The sequence below is a fragment of the Bos mutus genome, chromosome 22 (genome assembly GCF_027580195.1).
Source record: "Bos mutus isolate GX-2022 chromosome 22, NWIPB_WYAK_1.1, whole genome shotgun sequence".
NCBI classification, from domain to species: domain Eukaryota; kingdom Metazoa; phylum Chordata; class Mammalia; order Artiodactyla; family Bovidae; genus Bos; species Bos mutus.
Genome location: NC_091638.1, coordinates 33,907,684 through 33,929,511, shown reverse-complemented (window position 1 = coordinate 33,929,511; position 21,828 = coordinate 33,907,684).

The window sequence follows — 21,828 nt, the reverse complement described above, 5'->3', positions numbered from 1 at the left end:
AAGTGAAAGTGAAGTGGCTCAGTCATGTCTGACTCCTAGCGACCCCATGGACTGTAGCCTACCAGGCTTCTCCGTCCATGGGATTTTCCAGGCAAGAGTACAGAAATCTATCTCTACTACAGATCAACTCCAGAAAAAATGGAGAATTCTGAGGAGGGAATGGTAAAGTCATTTTTTATGTTGCCTTCTAAAATTTTTATACTTTTGCTGTTCATGTTTAGATCTTTAATGCCTATGGAATTGTTTCAGTTAGGAGTTAATTTTGTTTCAGAACTATTTGTAGAAAAATTCCTGCTTCCCACTAATCTGTCAGTTGAACTTCCATAGTTGTATGGATATATTTCTGAGTTCTCCATTCAGTTCCTCAAGTATATTCCGGGATCTGTCCCTGGACCACTATAACCATATCTTAAATATTAGATTTTATAACTCTTGATATCTGGTAAGGCAATTATTCCCTGTATATATTTCCTGTTAAGGGCTCTTTAGACTATTTTTGGCCTTTGTCCTCTAAATTTCACAACCTTTTTTGTCATGTTTCAAAGTAAAAACTATTCAGATGGAAAATATGGATCATTTTGGGGAGAAGTGACATTTTTACAGTACTGAATCTTCCCATCTATGAACCATGGTACATCTTTACTTAGCTCTTATTTAAGTGGTTTCAACAGAGTTTCACAGGTTTTTGATGTCATTAAGGTTTTGTGCATCTTTGGTTAAATTCATTTGTTGGTGCTGTTGCAAATGGTATCGTTTAAATATTTACATATTTCAACTGTTTATCCTATATGGAAACTTTTTCTTTTTTTGTATATGTGTACTCTGTTCTTTTTAATTTATAAATATTTCCTCCTGGCTGCCATCCAGACACAAGTTTAAGGTGGCTAATTTTATTTTCTACTCCTGAGAGGTACAGTTTTATTTCTAGTTTGCCTGCTGAAGGTATAATTTTCTAGTTCAGGTTAATGTGTGGAAGCTCCTAGCAGGTTTCCCACTCTGAAAGATTTTCTTACGCCTTCACTCTCTGTGAGGCCATGCAAAGTAAAGTTCAGAGTTGTCTGGGCTCAGAAGATGCCCTTAGGATAAAGGTGAACTCTGGTCCTCGGCTTATCATGTTGTGCTCCCGTTTTCCTTTAACTTTAGGTCTCTGAAGCATTCTTACCTTCTCATCAATTTGTCAAAGCAATAACATAGATAGATATTCATACTTTAACTTACTTTAATTGAGAGCTGGTTAGATTATTTAGTCTGCCATGCTGCCAGAAACTGAAATTGAGATACAGGTACAGATATAAAAAGCAATGCCAAAGAATGCTCAAACTACTGCACAATTGCACTCATCTCACACGCTAGTAAAGTAATGCTCAAAATTCTCCAAGCCAGGCTTCAGCAATATGTGAACCGTGAACTTCCTGATGTTCAAGCTGGTTTTAGAAAAGGCAGAGGAACCAGAGATCAAATTGCCAACATCCGCTGGATCATAGAAAAAGCAAGAGAGTTCCAGAAAAACATCTATTTCTGCTTTCTTGACTATGCCAAAGCCTTTGACTGTGTGGATCACAATAAACTGTGGAAAATTCTGAAAGAGATGGGAATACCAGAACACCTGATCTTCCTCTTGAGAAATTTGTATGCAGGTCAGGAAGCAACAGTTAGAACCAGACATGGAACAACAGACTGGTTCCAAATAGGAAAAGGAGTTCGTCAAGGCTGTATATTGTCACCCTGTTTATTTAACTTATATGCAGAGTACATCATGAGAAATGCTGGACTGGAAGAAACACAAACTGGAATCAAGATAGCTGGGAGAAATATCAATAACCTCAGATACGCAGATGACACCACCCTTATGGCAGAAAGAGAAGAGGAACTAAAAAGCCTCTTGATGAAAGTGAAAGAGGAGAGTGAAAAAGTTGGCTTAAAGCTCAACATTCAGAAAACAAAGATCATGGCATCCTGTCCCACCACTTCATGGAAAATAGATGGGGAAACAGTGGAAACAGTGTCAGACTTTATTTTTCTGGGCTCCAAAATCACTGCAGATGGTGACTGCAGCCATGAAATTAAAAGACGCTTACTCCTTGGAAGGAAAGTTATGACCAACCTAGATAGCATATTCAAAAGCAGAGACATTACTTTGCCAACAAAGGTTCGTCTAGTCAAGGCCATGGTTTTTCCTGTGGTCATGTATGGATGTGAGAGTTGGACTGTGAAGAAGGCTGAGTGCCGAAGAATTGATGCTTTTGAACTGTGGTGTTGGAGAAGACTCTTGAGAGTCCCTTGGACTGCAAGGAGATCCAGCCAGTCCATTCTGAAGGAGATCAGCCCTGGGATTTCTTTGGAAGGAATAATGCTAAAGCTGAAACTCCAGTACTTTGGCCACCTCATGTGAAGAGTTGACTCATTGGAAAAGACTCTGATGCTGGGAGGGATTGGGGGCAGGAGGAGAAGGGGACGACAGAGGATGAGATGGCTGGATGGCATCACTGACTCGATGGAAGTGAGTCTCAGTGAACTCCGGGAGTTGGTGATGGACAGGGAGGCCTGGCGTGCTGCGATTCATGGGGTCTCAAAGAGTCGGACATGACTGAGTGACTGATCTGATCTGATATATATATAAAAACACCTTCAAAAACACCTATACTAATTCTTAAAATATACCTCTATAATAATTTTAAAGGTTTTCCATAAATAAATTATTTAAATTGAATTACAAAACTTGATAGCAAAATATTATCAATCTATCTTCTTAAATAGTTCCTCCCCCCACCCCCCATTTTTCTTTCTTACTTGGCTGTTAAGTCAATAAAGTGCTCTAAGGCTTGTGGGCAACAAAGTTATCTTATTCTTCTTGTTAGAGGGATTGACATTAAAAACAATCCCGCTCAGTTTCCTAACACCATGGTCAACACTTTATATTCTGAGTAGGTGAGAGTTGGTGGTAACCTTGCTAGATTTTGCAAAGTCAAGTTGTCTGTAATATAAGCTTTCTTCCCTTTCTTCACAATGAATCAACAAGTGGCCATTGAGTTTCCACCACAAATCTGTTATATGATAATGGCAAACTTGTTCTGATAGCAGTGGGATGTTAAACCAGATTTTCCATGGGGTGAGAATCTGATTAAATAGACCTTCTATGATTACTCTAACCCTGCACCTTCCTCCACAGGTTCTTTATAGTGATTTCTCAGAGAGACTAGAGTTTATTGCTTTTGGAGATTTCTCCTTTGTGGTGGTAAAGCCAGTACATAAAACACAGAAATAATTTAAGTCCTAAAAATATCCAAATCATTATAGTTAACATTAAAATACTTCAAGCGATATCCATATATATTAACTTTCTTTTACTTGAGAAGTGAACATTGGCCCATAAAGTATTGCATGTGGGTATATAATCTCTTTGTTAGAAATCTGTTGTAAATCTTGTTCTATAACTTCAAAAAATCTGATAAATATGTCTCATGAAGTTAGTATTTGCTCAGATCATTAAAACACTATCCTTTTGAGTGGTTGATAAAGTTAATTGATATGTCTTCCTGAATACTTTAAATGTCATTGAAATACTTATGTTTAAAAAAAAACTAATCTCTGCTGTTGAAAAAGAAAATAGGATAAGGAGATAGAAAAAACGCCAATTCTTTAATTACTCAGAAAAATACACTACAACATTTTCAAAAATGCTTTGTTACAAAATAATTTCAAATTTACAGAAAGGTTGTAAAAATAATACAGAGTACTTCCATGTACCCCTTACCTAGATTGTATATATATATAAATATATATATTCTACATTCTGCATATATAAAATCTATTATTTCCCATATATGTAATCTATTTTATATATATATATACACACACACACACAGGTGTATATATATTTATGTTTATTTTTTTTCTGAATCATTTGATTGAAAGTTGCAATTATCATACCCTAAGTGTATCATATGCCTAAGTGATATCATATGTATCATATGCCTAAGTATATCAGGATATATTTCCTGAGACCAAGGACCTTCCATTACATATCTATATTTCTATGATCAAATTGGGGAAATTTAGTATTGATACAATATCCTAATTTAAAATGAAATCTGTATTCAGATTTTGTCATTTTTTTTTTTCAGTAATGTCCCTTATAACAATTTTCCCCCAATCCAGGTTTCAATCAAGAATCAAGTATAGAATTTAGTGGACATGACTCTTTGGTTTCTTTTAATCTGGAACATTTCTTCAGCCTTTCTTTATCTTTTATGACACTGACATTTTTGTGGAGAAGAGGCTAGTTGATTTCTAGAATGAGTCTCAATTCATCTGATATTTCTTAATTTTGAAAGGCCTTTGAAAGAGTTGTATAAACTCACTGTCAGCCCTGCCTCCCATTCTCTCTTGAGATACTAATTTACTGACTTCTGTCCCTATCATTCTCCCAAGATTGCTTTTATTCAGGTCACCAGTGATCTTCATGTCACAAAATTCAATGGTCATTTCTCAGTCCGGCTCTTATTCAACCTTTCAGGAGAATTTGATAGAATTTATCTTCTCCTCCTCTTGAGGGTATCATACTTTCATCACCAGGCTTCGTTCATACAGCTCTTTATCTCTTTGCTCAGTGGTCCCTCCTTCTAAGTTTTGCTGGACTCAAGCTTCTATTCTGTAAAAAACAAAAGAATACATTCCTCAGTCCTCAGACTTCTTTGACTTCCACACTTCTTTTCAAGGTAGTTTTACTTGATTAGAAAATTGATTTAAATACCAGTTCAAATCTATAAAACCAGTCTGGAATTCAGTCTTGAACTCTAGATCATGTACCCAACTCTCTATCACCCACTTGGAACTCCTGGTCTATTACCAACTCTTCTGCCAGCCTTTGCACTCTATTCAGAAAAGAGTACTTACAGGGGCACTACATAACATGGTTTCACACTGATGGGTTTATCTAACCTCCTACCTCCTCTCCTCTTACTTACTCTATCCCACACACCAAGTACACTTGTACTTTGGACCTTACACTTGCTGTGCCCTCTTCCTGGAATCCTGGTCCCTTAGATACCTACATGACTTATTGTCTTACTTCAGGCTTTTAGGGAAATAACTTTTCATCAGAGAAGCGTTTCTTAACTACTTTATATAATGTTGAAATATTCCCTGCACCAGCCCTATCACTCTTTATTCAATATTCTTGTTTTATTTCTCTTTGTTGCACTTATTACTATCTTAAATACAGTCTCTCCACTCTGCCTCCTCCCCTACTAGAATGCTAACTCCAGGTGCATAGAAATTTTGCTTTGTTTATTCTCATATATGCAGATCTTAGAGTAGTCTTTGACTCATAGGAGGCTTTCAGTAAACATCTGTAAGGTGAATGAATGAATATCCTTTCAGATCTATTTGGTACATACAAGAGTCTATATAAAACTTTTTGGATAATGTGCTGTATGGTTCTGTCAATTGATTTCTTACTTAGTAGTATGTCCTGAACATCTTTTACATCACCAAATACAGATCTAAATCATTTTTAATAGCCTCAGAATATCCTGAGGTAGTATAACTGCTTTATTCAACCTTAACTGATAGACAACTGGATTGTTTTCAATTTTTTGCTATATCAAACAATGTTGTAATGAATAACCTTATATTGAAGTATTTTGTAATCTAATTCATCAAACAAATATTGAGTATCTGCTTTATGCAATTCACTGGTCTGAGGAATGAGTTGGGAAAGCAGAGACAAATGTGACATGGTTTCTGCATTCTGGGAGCTTATGATCTATTCAGAGAGAGAGATGATGATAAATTAGGATGATATATTTTAGAGAATTGTGAGTATTATATGACCAGTAGAGAAGTACAATGAGCAAGCAGAAGTGAGAGATGGGGACAACCAGAGATAAAGAAAGAGACAGAAAGGCTAACTGGAACTATGTATTTAAATTGGGCTTTAGTAAAAGTTTCAGTTGACAGAAGGTCAGGGAGGAGAAAGTGCCATATAATCAGAGGATGGTGAAATATCCTTGGATAAGTTAGGTTTCTAATTCTTCTGTCTAGAACAGAAGATGAGTGAGGGATAAGGCCAGAAATGTAGGTTGAGGCAGGAACATATGGCAGATAAGAAATCATTGTCAAGTCAAAGGACCCAGAGATAGAAAATACTTGCAAATGGACCCATTCGACATATCAGATTTTTCATTTTTGGGAAAACAGTTTGCCTGGACTCTCCTGGGCTGGGGGAATGCCGATTCATTATTTCTAGATATTCTGTTATTTGAAGAGAAACTAAAAAATCTGTCTTTTTAAAAAACTTCCTGACTTTAAAATGCTGGCTATCAACTCATATTTTTTTCACAACTTCTTTTTTTGAACCATAGAACTAAATAATAATAACAATTAAGCCCCCAGTTCACTCACTCCTGATGGACCATATGTATCCTGTGAATCCCCAATTTATAAACACTGCCCTGAACAGACACTGTCCATTAATATGGTGAATTTCATTCTTCTGGACCTTAAACCACAGCAAAAATTCCATTCTACATTGCAATCTAATATACACATGCATAAACACAGATAAATGAAGCAAAACTTTCTAGAAAACAATGCTCAATACTAACAATAGACTTAAATGAAACGAAAGCACTTTAATCTATTCTACTTCGAACTAATCTATTCTATTATAAAGATAAATGTTTGACTTGACCTACTAAATTAACTTCAGGACTCACAATGGTTTAAAATTTATTAAAAACACTTTACTGACTATGATGATTCTTTTATCCTCTGAATCTATGTTTTGTGTGTGTGTGCTCAGTCATGTCCTACTCTTTGCAGCCCTATGAGCTATAGCCTGCCAGGCTCCTCTGTCCATGGGATTTTTGAGGCAAGAATACTGGAGTGGGTTGCTATTTCCTACTCCAGGGGATCTTCCTGACTCAGGGATCGAACCCCTGTCTCTTGAGGCTCCTGCATCAGCAGGTGGATTCTTTACCACTAGCGCCACCTGGGAAACCCCTATCGGGTTGGCCAAAAAGTTCATCTGGGTCTTCCATCACATCTTAAGGATATTGTTAAGATCTAACATCTTGTTATATTGCTTAAGAGTTGCCTTCTCAGGTGTTTAGAATTTAGGAAGCCAACCAGAACATAAATAGCTCTGGGTAGGATCTGCTCTTTTCTCTTAGACCCATGGTCTCAGGAATATAACAAGTTATTTGACTCTTGGATACTGGAACTGGGGCCTCTGAGGGTCTCCATCAATCACCTTTCATATTCTGAGTCCCAAGAGCCTTGAGTCTGTAAGCCTATTATTGAGCTGGAGGAGATGGTCAGTGGGTGTCAGTGAAGAAACTATCTGTGACTAACAGCTACCTCCCCTCCAACAATGTGTCTGTGAACCTCAGCTTGAGATTGAGATCCTCTAGACCTCAAGGTCAAGTTGAGTCAACTGACCTCTTCTCCAGCTCCTACCTCAACTCCAGTCTAGGTCCTGATCAGTAGATTTACTGTGAAGGATGATTCATAAAGGACCCTCATATTTTAAGCTTCGTGTGATCGTGTGATCAGAATCCTTCTCAGTTACTAAGAAACACAAATGATTTTAGTTACCTTGGAATTAAATGTAGCCTAGAACACATCAATATTTGTCAGGCTATATTGCAAATGAGCTACTGTATTCATAATGGATGTGTCATCATCATAAATAAAACAAAAGGACATTTTCAAAAAGATGACTATCCACTCTGATGGGAGAGAAATACAAGCTTAAGAAATTAACATTCTCACCAGTGCCTTGTCTCTCTTTGCTTTGCATTATTTAGGGATCTCTGGTGACTTGACTGAAGGCCTCCCTGCCCCCCGAAACCCAGAGTGCTGAGCTTTTGGAATATACACCGCCCTCATATCAAAGGAAGGACCCCTGTTGGAAGAGTTGACATTTCCCCTCTCATCTCCAGGTTAATGGGAAGACCTGTATTCAGAGGTACATTTGTCTCAGTGGGAGCACGGTAAGACATCTTTGGTATTGATTTATATTGGTTGCAGGTACATGCTGGATCAAAGCACACGAGAGTGGGAGAAAGAAGTCAAATGCAGAGTTGATCCAGGGGAAAAATTGAAATATAGGGCATTTTACTTCCTTGTGTAGCTAGGCTGTGTAATAATAACTGGCCAACATTTATTATTTATTATTATACTATTTATATTTAAATTTTATTTTTTATTATAGCATTTATTATTTATTCTTATTATTTATTATTGAACACTCATCATGCACAAGACCAGTGGTTCACAATCCTCCTGTCTATTCAAATATCTTTGGGGGCTTTTTAAAACTACAGTTGTCCTGGCCTTACCCCCAAAGACTCTGGTTTAATTGGTCATGGCTGGGACCCAGGAAATGCTACTTCTGAACAGCTTTTGGATGATTCTAATATGCAGCCAGGGTTGAGAACCACTGTATTAGATGCTATTTAAAAGCTTTTAAATTAATAGCTCTTTCAGTCCTCATAATAAGTCTGCAAACTTGCTATTATTATTGCTATCCTCAATTTTCACATGAGAAAAGAGAGATGAAGAGAGTTAAGCATCATACCTGTGAACATACAGGCCAGCAAGGGGTGGAATTCAAGTCTGAATCCAGGCATTTGGATTCCAAAATGCAAAGCACGTTTAATGCCAAGATCAAGGGCGAGAGGAACACTTTCTGCCAGGTGTTTGGGGCAAGAGTCACGAAAAGATGACTGCAAAGGAAGACTAAAAAGAGAAGTAGAAAGTCTAAAGCATCTGCAGACCTGGCTTTATGGTTGTGCAACCGTACATGGGCTCAAAGGGGCCCCATATATGCTTTAATGCTGTGTTGCTGTCTTTAAATTCTTAATACGTTTTGAACAGGGAGCCCCACATTTTCATTTTGCACTGGGCTCCACACATTGTGTAGTCAGTCCCAAGTGTCAGACTCATGGAAGTGGAATACTGGCCATTTTCCTTGGTTTGAATCACATGTTTGGTGAGGGAGGTGATTGCTTCCCTGGAGTGATTTCAGTGATTTCCATACTTTAAGAGCACTTTTCCTGCAACTGGAAAAACAAACATCAAAGGCCTTGACAAGGGAGCAACAGAACCATGAGTTGCATGCACTCAGATGCAAAGGGCCAGAGTTAGGGGCGGATGAATAAAAAAGAGCAAATATTCTAAAAGATAGGTTTTTGCAGCTTTCTACGTAATGATTGCTAACATTTACTGAACGCTTTCTATGTTCTAAGCAGTTCAGTGTACATGCATTGTTTCCTTTAATCATTATCAGTCTATGAGATAAAAACTATCATTTATCCCCTTTTTATGGCTGAGGGAAATGAGATACAGAAAGGTTAAACAACATTCAAATTCACATAAGAGGAGGAACTGAGCTTTTAACCTGACCAGTGCACTGCCCCACTACACTATGCTGACTCTTAGAACATAATGGACCAATTTCTATGTGTTCACCTGAACTCCTGATCACTGCACTCCCAGAGATGCTCCTTCCAATCTCCTCTCTCCTAATTCCTTTATGTGGAGAGAGTGAAGTGTCATAGGAAACATTAAAAAAAAATCTGAAACTAGGAAGCACCAGTTCTTGTCCAGTTTCATCCCTGCTGTTTACTGGCTAGATAACTCCAAGCAAGTCAGTTTATTAACACATTTATTTGTACCCCATCATCGCCATTCAATAATTATTCATGAGAAGTGAAGTGAAGTGAAAGTCGCTCAGCCGTGTCCGACTCTTTGCGTCCCCATGGATTGTACAGTCCACGGAATTCTCCAAGCCAGAATATTGGAGTGGGTAGGAAATGGCAACCCACTCCAGTGTTCTTGCCTGGAGAATCCCAGGGACAGTGGAGCCTGGTGGGCTGCCGTCTATGGGGTCCCACAGAGTCGGACACGACTGAAGTGACTTAGCAGCAGCAGCAGTCGTTCCCTTCTCCAGAGGATCTTCCCAACCCAGGGATGTAACCCAGGTCTCCCGCAATGCAGGCGGATTCTTTACTAGCTGAGCCACCAGGGAAGCCCAGAAGCAATCACAAGGAGCCGGGCGTGCCCGGTGCAGGGCGCGGGGCGTAGGGCGACTCGTGGAGGCTGAAACCCGAGAAGTGAGGAAGCGGGAAAGCGATCACCGGTGGCCCGACCCACCCGCCCAGCCAGCGGCGAGGACGGCCGACTGCCCACGCTCGATCCATTAGGGGCGCAGCACGCCGCTTTGACGGCGTGGAGGAAGTAGGGGGCGCCCCTCGTCTTGGGCCCGCCGCCCCGGGAGCCCGGGAGTGGGAGTGTTAGGCACTGTGGTCCTTTCTTAAATTTCAATAGCTAATAGGAATAGGTCTCTTCCCTCTTGGGACATACCTCATTCTGAAAAGGGATTTGAGGTACTTAATTACTGGTCTCAGTTTCCATGTTTGTTAAAAAGATGTGAATTGAATTGAGTTGTGAATGAGAGCATGGGAGATAATAGCTATTTAAATGTAAAAAATAGAAGGATTGTGAGATGATGTTGTACGAATACAATCTGTTGTTACTTGGGTTTCCACCTCCTAGACAGTTCGGGCTATTTACCAAATTCCCAAGTGTGACTTGTGATTGCATGGCCAGCTATCTCATCTCCTATTTGAATCCTACACTTCTTTCAAGACTAAGAGCAAATCCTATCTATTTCAACTGATTTCTTTTTCCAGAATTCTATAAAACCTAATCTTAGCAAAGATGGTGGTTCTAAGAGTAACTATCTTTTATGGAGCACTCACCATGTGTCAGATGCAGTGACATCACTCATTTGGATCAACTCTTTTAATTCAACCCTTGCAACAACCCAATGAGATAGGTACATTTTACAGGTGAGCGGACTAAAGCTAGGGAAGGAATACTGATCCCAGATACTAATACAAGAGTTAGGATCCAAACATTATTTTGCATGGGTCTAGTTAGTGTCCAGGCTCTTAAACACTGCTGTGGTCAATCACTAATTTACTACTTCTGTTATTACATAAATATATGATATGTACAACTTTATATTCATTCAAATATTAGTATTTAACATATATTATTTTTGCATGTTGATATAACTCAACTTATTTAGTACTTAAAATATTATTGTACATTGACTTAGAACATATGTCATGTGTTAGCTTCCAAGCTCCTAGAGAAAACTATATTTTAGGCTTCATGTCATATGCAGCATTTTAAATCATGTCTTTCACACTGTACATATTAAAGCATATTGATTGACCAAAGTCCAAATGGAAAATATATAATAATAACTAATCTCAGGTCAAGTGAAAAAATCTACAAAATACTTTATATCTGTTTTCTCTTTATATGTATAATTTCTCTTGGTTTGACATCACTTCTTTGTTGTTGAAATTTTTAGAATTTTATTTAGAAAGATTTGCTTTTCTCCCAAAGAGTGGTTAATATTCCTGAGCATTTTTCCATATCCCAGGTATTGTCCAAGTGCTCTTCTACCTGCTCTCAGTCACTTAGTTTTCGTACACTGGATGAAATCAGGTACTGATGAAATCAGGCAGGTACTTTCCTGCCTGATTTACCCTTAGGCATTTATAATTACATTACATAAAGAATCTGCCTGCCAAGCAGGAGTTGAGGATTCAAACCCCAGGTCGAAAAGATTCCTTAGAGAAGGAAATGGCAACTCACTCCTGTATTCTTGCTTGGGAAATCCCAGGGACAGAGGAGCCTGGCAGACTATAGTCCATGGGGTTGTGAAAAAATCAGATACGACTTCGTGACTAAACAACAACAACAATTTACATTAACTCCTTGTAACACCAGTGATGAAGAGGAAGCAAACCTGTTTTCAACTCCAGAATGAGTCTGATTTGTCTCCTATGTCTTTGATTGTAATTGGTGTAGGGACTCAGGCATAAGATAGCCAACCATTTCTGGACAGAAGAATGGGTTCAGAAAATGGCATGTAACTCCTTATAAGCAAAGGAGACAGGAAGGGATGTTTGCTGAGGGCATTTGGAAAAGAGAAAGTCATGGAAAAAGATGACTTCCCTTGGCTGTGAACAATGTCATGACAGATTATGGTAGCCTTTTCACTGCCAGCTCAAAGACGAGGTCAACAGAGAAAAACGAAAGAATAAGACAATCCCAAAGAAACAGATTCTGGCTTGGTTAGTCTGCCCTATTTGTAGGATTTTTCATACATTGAGCCAATAAATTCTCTTTATCATTTAAGCAGAGTTGAAATGGACCTTCTGTTCCTTGTCTCTAAAACTGTTCTATTACATAAATACTCTGTATGTTAAGCATGCGTGCGTGTTAAGTTGCTTCAGTTGTGTCCGACTCTTTGTGACCCTATGGACTGTAGCCTGCCAGGCTCCTCTTCCATGGGATTCTCCAGGCAAGAATACTGGAGTGGGTTGCTATGCCTCCTCCAGAGGGTCTTTCCAACCCAAAGATTGAACCCGTGTCTCATATCTTCTGCAATGACAGGTGGGTTCTCTACCACTAGTGCCACCCTGGGAGCCCCTGTTATGTAATATACCAGTATTAACATAAAAGGATATACCGAAAATCAAAATACAATAATAATAAAATACATATAACGTCTGCAGAGTGCATAATATTTTAAAATTTGTCTACTACGCATTTTTTCATATAAATTTATTTATTTTAATTGGAGGCTAATTACTTTACAATATTGTATTGGTTTTGCCATACATCAACATGAATTCTCCATGGGTGTACACGTGTTCCCCATCTTGAACCCCTCTCCCACCTTCCTCCCCGTACCATCCCTCTGGGTCATTCCAGTGCACCAGCCCCGAGCATCCTGTATCATGCATCAAACCTGGACTGGCGATTCGTTTCACATATGATATTATACATGTTTCAATGCCATTCTCCCAAATCATCCCACCCTCACCCTCTTCCACAGAGTCCAAAAGACTGTTCTATACATCTGTGTCTCTTTTGCTGTCTCACATACAGGGTTATCGTTACCATCTTTCTAAATTCCATATATATGCATTAGTATACTGTATTGGTATTTTTCTTTCTGGCTTACTTCACTCTGTATAATAGGCTCCAGTTTCATCCACCTCATTAGAACTGATTCAAATGTATTCTTTAATGGATGAGTAATACTCCATTGTTTATATGTACCACAGCTTTCTATCCATTTGTCTGCTGATGGGGATCTAGGTTGCTTCCATGTCCTGGGTATTATAAACAGTGCTGCGATGAACATTGGGGTACTACGCTGCGCATTTTAATCTCATTGAGATTCTATAAGAGTAATAGGTTACACAGAAAAGATTGCAGTAGAATTATATCTCGGAGAAGGCAATGGCACCCCACTCCAGTACTCTTGCCTGGAAAATCCCATGGATGGAGGAGCCTGGTGGGCTGCAGTCCATGGGGTCACGAAGAGTCAGACATGACTGAGCGACTTCACTTTCACTTTTCACTTTCCTGCATTGGAGAAGGAAATGGCAACCCACTCCAGTATTCTTGCCTGGAGAATTCCAAGGACAGGGGAGCCTGATGGGCTGCCATCTATGGGGTCACACAGAGTCAGACATGACTGAAGTGACTTAGCAGCAGCAGAATTATATCTAATTTACGAGATAGGTTCTATAATTATATATAGTTACAGTTACCTTTGAGAATCCCAGCCTTCAACATGTACGACTTAGCCAGCTTCCCGTTTCTGTCTCTTACACTGTTCATTCTATTCGTCAAAAATATTTATTGAGCACATTCTATGTGTCATATACTAGCATGGAGACATGACAAGTTCTCTGATCAGATGAAAGTTACTTCCTAGTGTATAAGAAAAGTATTAAATAGGTAAACAACATAATTATAAACTGGGATAGTTTCTGGAAAGATTGGGATTACTGAGATGAACAAGGAGAAGCAGACTTTTAGTGAAGGTTGTCAGCGAAAACTTTTCTGAGGAGGTGACTGAGCCCTGAGGGATGAGGGTTGACAAATGCCCAGGGGATGATTGCAGACAAAAGAAAGAACAATAATGGCAAAGACCTTGGCTGGGAAAATTTTTGATGTGTGTGAGGAACGGAATAGTCTACCTGGACAGTAGTGAAAGATGGGGAGAGACTAGGAGATGAACTCACAGAGGAAGATGATGGTTATATGCAAAATCTTCCTGTAGAACACGGTATGGGAATTTGAGTTTTATACTAATGAAGATGAAAGGCAAAGTCAATGCAAGACTTTGAGCAATGTAGCGGCCTGTTCTGATTTGAGGTTTAAAAAAATCATCATGACAAAGGGTAAGAGAGGAACATAAACCAAGTTAGGGAGCTACTGAAGTTCAAAAATGTTTTACTGACGTGTGGTTGAAAATATTTCCAAAAATATCTTTGATGAAAAACCTGCAGACCTTGGTCATGTTTGGATGTTAGGAGTGATAACACTTAGGCATCAGTGATGATGCTTAAGGTTTTGTCTTAATCATCTGGGGGCAGAGGGATGCCATATTCAAGAACAGGACTATAATATGAGCATTAGAATGAGAACAGAAGAGCTCTTATTAGTACCTCTCAAGTTTGAGATACATAGGGACATGATATTGTGCAATTTGAAAGAAAAAACAAAGAGGGGTCTAAATGATCTGTTCAAGTCATATGATAAATAAGTGGAGAACCTGAGCTTGAACTTAGGTGTGTCTGAAAACACAGGTGGCTCCCTTCATCACAAGCCCGCAAGATTTTAGCAGTGACTGACCAACTGAGTTGTCATTAGATTATCAAACACCTCACAAATAGTAATGAATACATGCTTACAAGCTTCACAATGGTAGCAACAGCTTTGAAGTGTTTGTGAGCATCTCCATTGACAAGCCCCACAGAGCCAAGATGGAAATGTCAATAGTGCTATAAGGCTAAGCTGGTTGATGGAATGAACAGCAGTTATTTTCTTCCTTGGCTAATTTTCCTGGCCTTTGGGGTATCAACAGCTCCAGTATTTCAACTGTAGAAATTTCTTTTGCTAGGTAACTACAGAAGCTATATACAGCAGTTGTGTTATATAACAGAGTTCCATACAACAGCATATACTAGTAGGTGAAATCAGATAATGACACAAATTATTATGACTTTATTCTTGCCCACTACACCATTATTATCCATAATACCATTCTATATTTTAATCTTATTGTGTCCTTATATGAGCCCGATAATTTAGGTTTTGCATGCATTTTTATGATTATTATTGTAGTAGAGTTGCATCTTATTTGGTTCAGTTCAGTTCAGCTCAGTTGCTCAGTCATGTCTGACTCTTTGCTACCCCATGGACTGCAGCAGGCCAGGCTTCCCTGTCCATCACCAATTCCTGGAGCTTGCTCAGACTCATGTTTATCGAGTCTGTGATGCCATCTAACTATCTCGTCCTCTGTCATCCCTTTCTCCTGCCTTCAATCTTTCTCACCATCAGGGTCTTTCCAGTGAGTCAACTCTTCACATGAGGTGGCCAAAGTGCTGGAGTTTCAGCTTTAGCATCATTCCTTCCAAAGAAATCCCAGGGCTGATCTCCTTCAGAATGGACTGGTTGGATCTCCTTGAAGTCCAAGGGACTCTCAAGAGTCTTCTCCAACACCACAGTTCAAAAGCATCAATTTTTTGGCACTCAGCTTTCTTTATAGTACAGCCCTCACATCCATACATAACTACTGGAAAAACCATAGCTTTGACTAGCTGGACCTTTGTTGGCAAAGTAATGTCTCTGCTTTTTAATATGCTGTCTAGGTTGGTCATAGCTATTCGTCCAAGGAGCAAGCATATTTTAATTTCATGGCTGCAGTCACCATCTGCAGTGATTTTGGAGCCTAAGAAAATGAAGTCTGTCACTGTTTCCATTGTTTCTCCATCTATTTCCCATGAAGTGATGGGACCAGATGCCATGATCTTAGTTTTTTGAATGTTGAGTTTTAAGCCAGTTTCTTCATTCTCCTCTTTCAGTTTCATCAAGAGGCTTTTGAGTTCCTCTTCACTTTCTGCCATAAGGGTGGTGTCATCTGCATATCTGAGGTTATTGATATTTTTTCCCAGCAATCTTGATTCCAGCTTGTGCTTCTTCCAGCCAGGGATTTTGCATGATGTACTCTGCAATAAATTAATAAGCAGGGTGACAGCATACAGCTTTGACGTACTCCTTTCCCAATTTGGAACCAGTCTGTTGTTCCATGTCTGGTTCTAACTGTTGCTTCTTGATCTGCATACATATTTCTCAGGAGGCAGGTCAGGTTGTCTGGTATTCCCATGTCTTTAAGAATTTTCCACAGTTTGTTATGATCCACCCAGTCAAAGGCTTTGGCAAAGTCAATAAAGCAGAAATAGATGTTTTTCTGGAACTCTCTTGCTTTTTTCTATGATTCAACGGATGTTGGCAATTTGATCTAAAGAACGGAAGCAGAATCTTGTGTATAGTCATAGATACCCCTGAGAATTCTATCTTTCAAAAAGTCCAACACAGCTAGTTTTCCCATAAATATAATTCATTTGTATCTATTCTACTCACAATTTGTAAAATGGATGATTTCTCTTTTGGATCATGCCATACCAAAAAACAGAGGCACAATACAGCAAGATGCTCACCATTTCTTCATTCCTTTTTCTTTTCTTCCATATTTCCCTCCATCCATTCCTTCCCTAAATTTTATGGCCTCCTCCTGCTGCTGCTGCTGCTGCTAAGTTCCTTCAGTCGTGTCTGACTCTGTGCGACCCCATAGACGGCAGCCCACCAGGCTCCACCATCCCTGGGATTCTCCAGGCAAGAACACTGGAGTGGGTTGCCATTTCCTTCTCCAATGCATGAAAGTGAAAAGTGAAAGTGAAGTCTCCCAGTCATGTCCGACTCTTCACGACCCCATGGACTGCAGCCTACCAGGATCCTCCGTCCATGGGATTTTCCAGGCAAGAGTACTGGAGTGGGGTGCCATTGCCTTCTCCAATGGCCTCCTACAGGGCACATATTATTTTAGACACTGGGAATACAGTGATGAACCAGAGTGGCAAGCAGAATGCAGCAACAATGGTCTAGGTCCCCCTGACACATGGTCATTGCCATTAATGATAGCAAAACTCTTGTACGAGAGATATTGTTTCCCTCTCTGGGCACTTACATTTGAGCTTGCATAAGCTAAACTCCAATAACACACAATTCCGTATTCCAATAATATATATGAAGAAATAGGCTTTGTAAATACAGTAAAGTTGTTTTGAATCTAAGTTTTCAAAGTTAAAGTCCTAAGTTCTGTCCGCATGAGTATCTCTCTCACTCCTTTACATAGTCTCTTGGACCTAAAGTCTGTTGGTCTCCATGTCCCTCCTAAAATCTGACCACTTGTGTCCTTAGTCTTGCCTTTAGCTTACTGACTTTACCCTGTGTAGATATGAATTTTCAAGTATTTATCCTAGTCTTGTGTGTTTGTGCTCCATCTCTTCAGTTGTGTCCAACTCTTTGCAACTCTATGGACTGTAATCTGCCAGGCTCCTCTGTTCACGGGGTTTTCCAGGCAAGAATACTCGAGTGGGGTTGTTATCCCCTCTTCCAAGGGATCTTCCTGACCCAGTGATCAAACATGTGTCTCCTGCATTGCAGGTGGATTCTTTACCCAGTGAGCCACCTGGGAAGCCCTATCCTAATCTTAGCTTTACCTTAATAAAGGAAGTAAGAAAAGGATTCTTAATGTCTTCATGGCTTGGTCTTCTTGAAATCCTTGACTCTTGGTCAAGATTAGTCTAGGCATGGCTATTGAATAGGAAGGGCCTGACTTCACTTTACTGACATATTTCCTTCCAGCTTCCCCAGAGATTCCATTATATTCCTACAGCCCAGGTAGGAGATTGTCATTGTTACTGATGATAAAGCTATTTAGGTGAATGTCCCTCTGCAGAATCATTTATCTTCCATTCCAAGTTATACAATACACAAGGCTCTGATCAAAAAAAAAAAAACAAAACAAAAAAACACAACAAAAAACAAAAACCCCTGTGATTTATTACGGTTTCTATTTAGGACTATGTTTAAAGACACGATGCCCTACATTGTGGGATTGTTAAAGCAAGAAATATCCAAATAATTAAATTTAGAGTAGAAAAATTGGTGTGAGGGAGGAAAGAGCATTATCTAAAGTACATAAAATTCTTACTGTTAAGACTTTAGAACCCTTTGACTGTGTCATGTCAGTTTGTCCTCTCTCATTACCGGGTAAAAGTAGAAAACCTAAGTGATGTCTCTTCATTTATCTGAGCGTACTGTGTTACAGAGCTGGTTTAAATGTTTTGGAGTAGTTGCCACTGCAATTTTATGATATAATGACTTGGTTTAATGTCATGTTGGTACAGTGAAGTTTTTACATTTACCTGAGATAAGGTATGAAAGGAAACAAATGATTACTCACAAACAGGAAACTTTTACAAGTTAGTTTTTAATAATAAGAGAGATTAAAAAATGAAGTCTTCTGTAAATAGAGCAGTATCATTGGGTAGAAAGAATTGCTATGAACTGGGTACTGAATTGCTATGCCCTTATTTCACTGTGGAACTTTGAACATGTTGCCACATGTCTGGACCTTGGTTTCTGTCAAGGTAAGTAATGTTAGCTGCAATGCCAGACAACCTCAATATTTCAGTGATTTAATCAAATGAAAGTTTCTTTCTCATTCACCTCAGCCTAAGGAGTGTGTGTGGGGAGGTGGACTCTGACTTTTCCATATTGTAGCTTCATCATCTTTAACACATGGTTTCAAAATTACTACTATTTTAAAGTTTTCTAATGGTTAACACCATTGCCCTCATGAGGAAGCCATCTTTAACACTAAAGTTATTTTTTTCTTGTAGGGTGTTTTTCCTCTTATCCTTTTCTTACTGCACTGAATGATTACAGCATTAATTTGGATAATAATGGAAGAAACATAACTCTTTGATACTAAACTATTGTATTCCAAGAAAATGTTTAGGCTGTAGCTCATAATATTTTAGATTTCTTAATTAAGGTTTTAAAATAACAAATCTAGTAACATTTCAGTTTGATCATTCCAGAAGTGTTCTTCACAAAACCTCAGCCATAAAACCAAAAATGTCTAGTTTATTCAGAAGAAAGTTATTTTTTTCCAAAAAACATTTCCCCAAATTCTTTTATGGAATTACAGGGTTTTTTTTTTTTTTTTTTAATCCAGATTCTTCTCTCTTTTCTTTCTCCTCCAAGAAGAGCACTGAAATGCTAAGTATTACCAAGTAGTCTTTTTTCTTTCCTTTTATTTAAGTAGACTATCTACCAACATCTTGAGGAACACATTTTGATTAATACCATTGGAGGAAGTATGAAGAATTAGAAGACTGTAATAAAATATTGAAAAGAAATTAAAAACTTGTATTTGGAGTGGATTAATTTGATAAATATGTGGGACAAATTGGTGAAGGATTGGACCAGAGAGGCATGCAAATACATTTGAGGTCTTTAATTAAAGCAAATAACCCAAGTTATTATTAAAACAGTAACCCAAGCCAAATAAGCAAGTTTAAAAAAAGTAAATGAAAAACAAAGGACTATTGAATCTGCTATTTCAAAAGAAAAAAATTTTAAAAAAAGAGTGAACAATAACTCAGAGTGGTAAAAAGGGGGAAAGCAGTATATAGACTATAGAAGACAGAAAAGCAGGGTAATTAAAACAATAGTGTTGAGAGAGACATCTTGGAATTTATTTCTTGGCTTTGCCTTACTACCTATGGGACTCAGGGAAAGTGGCTTCACCTCTCGGACCCTAAATGTATTCTCTTGAATACACAGACATAATTAGAATACCTACTACATGCTGTTGTTGAGAGGATTTAAAAGCATATTGCAAGCACTCATAAAGGAGCTTTTATTATCATTTTTCTTTTTTTATTGAAGTATAGTTGGTTTATAATGTTGTATTAGTTTCAGGTATACAGCACAGTGATTCAGTTTGTATGTATATAAACTGAATATACATAATATATGTATATATAATATATATGTATAATATTTTTCAGATCCTTTTTTCTCTTATAGGTTATCATAAAGTATTGAGTATACTTCCCTATATTATCACTTTTCCTATTGATTTTTACTACTTTTGAGAAATTTGGAATGAAAACTGGATTTTTATTATAAATAGGGGATTCAGTTATTTTAAAATGTTTTTTGGAAAAATTATGGAGCCTCATTCTTCAAACTACTATAAGGGGTTAATACAGCATGACTAGTAAAAGGTAACTGTGGTTGAAGGGAGAAGTCCATCTACTTGCTTCCATTCCTTTTCCACACTGCGGTGTTGTTCAAAGAAGCAGTGTAGCAAATTAGGAAATCTATAGTTTATTCTTTGAAAACCATGGCTAAAACTAAACTAAACTAAAACTAAAACTAAACTAAACTAAAGTGGCAACATTTAAGATGAACTGTGAGAAGCTCGGAGAAGGCAATGACACCCCACTCCAGTACTCTTGCCTGGAAAATCCCATGGACGGAGAAGCCTAGTAGGCTGTAGTCCATGGGGTCACTAAGAGTCAGACATGACTGAGCGACTTCACTTTCACTTTTCACTTTCATGGGTTGGAGAAGGAAATGGCAACCCACTCCAGTGTTCTTGCCTGGAGAATCCCAGGGACAGGGGAGCCTGGTGGGCTGCTGTCTATGGGGTCGGACAGAGTCGGACACAACTGAAGTGACTTAGCAGTTAGCAGCAGTGAGAAGCTCATGGTACAAGTAGAAGATTTGTTTCCTCATAGTAGAGACAAATAAGTATGTCCTATCCAGTGTGAAGCACATGGGGTCCCCCAAAAGCTGAATTCAAGTGCTGTAGAGGAGAAAGAGTGAATTGCTTTCATTATTCCAAATGAAAATTTAGGTTACATGATAGTTATTATAACTTTGTGGGGAAGGTGCTGGGACTTATTCACTCTCAGATCCCCAGTGTCTCTTTCAATATATGCCACTTAATGATATGCTCAGTAAATAGCAGAGGAATAAATGAATGATGAAACAAGTGGCTAAAGGAATAAATCTTTGCATGAAAGGGGCTAGTACACATGGAAGTGTATAAATAGATAAAAAGAAACAGAAAGAAGAATAAATCCAACTTGGCTACAACTAGATGCACTGAATGAAGCAGCAAAACTTCGTGATTTGTAAGAAACAAAATTGCTGAACTACATGATCCTCTTTGAGGTTTAAAGCCCACAATTCTATGTTTTGTGAGTTCTGCTACTGCTAAATCACTTCAGTCGTGTCCGACTCTGTGTGACCCCATAGACGGTGGCCCACCAGGCTCCCCCGTCCCTGGGATTCTCCAGGCAAGAACACTGGAGTGGGTTGCCATTATGAGTTCTAACATTCTCTAACTCTTTAAGCTTAACTCCAGGTTGTATTAGTAGTAGTACGTTTGATAGAAATTTGGGATGCAGGAGGGAAAGCCCATTTGGAAAAGACAATAAAAGAATATACTTTGAGATCTATTGTATTAGAATATTGACATTGAAGCAGAACTACCTAGTAGACAATGGAGATATGGAAGAAACTAGAATGCATAAAGATTAAACATTGTGGTTCTCAAGTTCCTTCCCTCCAGGAGAATAGTTTTGTAGTGAGGAGCAGTCTGCTAACTGAGCATTTTCCATGTGCCCTGCGCATTAGTCATTATGTAATACCGAAGGTGTGGAGAGCACCCAATTGGGTGAATTGGTTACATGGAGGTCCGTGAATAGGGAGACTAAAGCAATGATAACGATAATACCTTGCATTTACTAAGCATATACAGTGTGTCAAGTACATTAGTATTTGCATGTATCT